Below are 3,131 nucleotides of genomic sequence, written 5' to 3' on the forward strand. Positions count from 1 at the left end.
CCGCTCCTAGATAAGGGGAAAATGCCTTACATCTGTATTCTCAAAACTTTTTGACACTAGAGACCAGTGCTCCTATGAGAATCTAATGACTGATGAGCTGAGGTAGAACTGAGGTGGTGATGCTAGCACTGGAGAGCGGCTACAAATACAAATGAAGCTTTGCTTGCCCGCCCGCTACTCACCAATCCTAAACTCGTTAATGCCTTCTGTACTCATCATAATTACCTAAATTAAAAAGTATAACTAAACCATAGAAATATGAGTGCAAAATGAAAGTGGATTGTTATTTTTATAAAAACTAAATTTACTGCTTTGGAACATTTTGAAAAAGAAATGGGGAGTGTTGTTTAATGGCGTCACATGAAATTTCCCAGAGCTGAGAAACTGGAGGAGACTGACAACTCCAGTATTACATTATGAGTTTTTATGAGAACTTACATATGAGGCTCATCTTGGGCAGTGGAAAGACAACATGGATATCCTCCGTGCTGCGTGGCAGGCTCTAAGTGGTTATATAGGACAGGGCAGAATGGATAGGGATACTGGAATGTGACCCGCTCCTAGATAAGGGGAAAATGCCTTACATCTGTATTCTCAAAACTTTTTGACACTAGAGACCAGTGCTCCTATGAGAATCTAATGACTGATGAGTTGAGGTAGAACTGAGGTGGTGATGCTAGCACTGGAGAGCGGCTACAAATACACATGAAGCTTTGCTTGCCCGCCCGCTACTTACCTCCTGCTGTGCGGTCCGGTTCCTAACAGGCCACGGACCAGTACTGGTCCACAGCCTAGGGATTGGGACCCCTGCCTTACATTCTTGCCTGGGAAAGGACAATAGCCTATTCCAAGAACCAATACATTTGGCATAGAGAAGGGGTCGGGCAGTCTCTGAGGGGATTCATGGGAAGCAATCTCTGTTCTGCCTGGGATCTAACTGGATCTAGCACATGGGTCCAGCAGCAGTCAGGCAGCAGTCACATCATGGAACAGTCTCTCTTCCACATATGGGTATAGAGTTTCAGTTTTACAAGATGAAAAAGTTCTGGAGATCTGTTGCAAAACAGTGTGAATATACGTAACACTACAGAACTGTACACTTAAAATAAGTAAAATAGATCTTTGGAGTGAGAGACATCCCCAGATTTCTCCCCTTGAAACAACAATAAGCTGAACATCTAAAACTCAACAAAAAACACCTAAATTGCACACCAGCACCACAGGTCAGAACCCCGGGTGTTGGGCGGTGGACAGGGAAAAATAAAGAAGCTGCCTATCGCACCCACTGGACATACCTGTAGAAAAAGGGGGAGGGGGAAAAGGAGCAGCGACTTCTCTGAACGGCCCTGCCTGAGAAAGCTATGAGCTCCTGGTGGCTGGCAGCAGGGCCAAGTTGTCAGGGCAGAAAGCAGAGAAGTGGCCGGCAGAAAAACAACAGTTGATTTATACCGACCGCAGTTGCAAAATCGAGGCTGAGTCGCAGCACCCAACTCCCAACCCAGAGGGCCCCTCCCCCATACCCTCTGAGACCAATCACTGTGGACCCCAGGAGAATATGAGCAAATGCTATCGAAACTGTTGCTAACACTGACAGAGACTGAAACTGAGGGTAGCAAGCATGGTTAACTATCTACAAGAGAAAAAAGAGACATTTTTAAAGCTTTATAAAAGCAGAGATCCAAGAGGCTTAGACATCACCTACTGGAAAGCAAAAGAAAAGCACCTTCTTTGTAACAGGCCTTTTTATAATAAATCTTCTTTCTGGGGAAAAAAGCAAAATACATTTCCATTAATGCTCAGCTGGAGAAATAGTCCATTAAACACCATGAACACCCAAGGTGACAAAGCATCTCAGAAAGAAACAGAAAAATCTCCAGAAAATAAGCTTACAGACATAGAAATATGCGACTTAAATAACAGAGAATTCAAGATGGTACTTCTGAAAAAGCTCAGTGAGTTCCGAAACGAGCCATATCAAAAATTTCAGGAACTGAAATAACAACTAGATGAGCAGAGCAAGGAGATTGAAATCCTCAAAAAGAACCAAATAGATCTTCTGGAGATAAAAAACACATTGCAAGAGTTGAAAAATGAAATAGCAAGCTTGGAAAATAGAGTTCACAACATGGAGGAAAAGATCAGTGATATCAAAGACAGAAATCTAGAAATAAATCGGAAAGAAGAAGAGAGAAACTAAAGAATGAAAAATAATGAAAGAGAAATTCAAGAACTAGCTGATGCTATCAGGAGAGGAAACATAAGAATAATGGGAATTATCGAAGGTGAGGAAAAGGAACAGGAATTAGAAAGCATTTTCAGACAAATAGTTGATGAGAATTTCCCAAATCTATGGAAGGAGCTGGAGCTTGGAATTCAAGAAGTCAACAGAACACCCAATTATCTCAACCCAAAAAGGCCTTCACCAAGACACATTGTATTAAAATTATCAAAAATCATCTACAAAGACAGAATTCTCAGGTCAGCCAGGGAGAAGAAAACTGTAAGTTATAAAGGAAAACCCATTAGATTATCCTCAGACTTCTCAGCACAAACCTTACAAGCCAGAAAGGAATGAAATCACATATTTAAACTATCAAGTGAAAGGAACTACTAGCCTAGAATAATGTATCCTTTAGATATGAAGAAGAAATTAAAACTTTTCCAGACATATAAAAATTGAGGGAATTCTCCATTATGAAGCCTGCACTAGAGGAAATACTAAAAGGGGTCAGTTCACCTAAAACAAAACGACAAAAAAAAAAAAGCATAATTAGGAGTAAGGTGACTATCAGGCAGATAGAAGCAAAAGAGTGCAACCCTTACTAAGAACAGGGCATTATAAGCTTAAATAATAAGAGAATTGTTATAACAAGATAGTAATGAATGTTCAGCATGCATAGGGACAAATTGAGATAACAATGACTGAAAAGGGGCGGATTCAAAGAACCAAATTTGCAAAGGGGAATGGAGATAAGGCACATGCAGAAGAAAATGGATGACTGTATATATATAACTATACTTTTCATATTCATAATGGTAACCACAAACCAAAGATTCAGAACTGAAGTATATAACATAAAACAAGAAGAACCAGAAACAAAACCCACAAAAGCCAACCAAAATAAAGAAAA

Source organism: Pteropus alecto, unplaced genomic scaffold (genome assembly GCF_000325575.1).
Source record: "Pteropus alecto unplaced genomic scaffold, ASM32557v1 scaffold38, whole genome shotgun sequence".
NCBI lineage: Eukaryota > Metazoa > Chordata > Mammalia > Chiroptera > Pteropodidae > Pteropus > Pteropus alecto.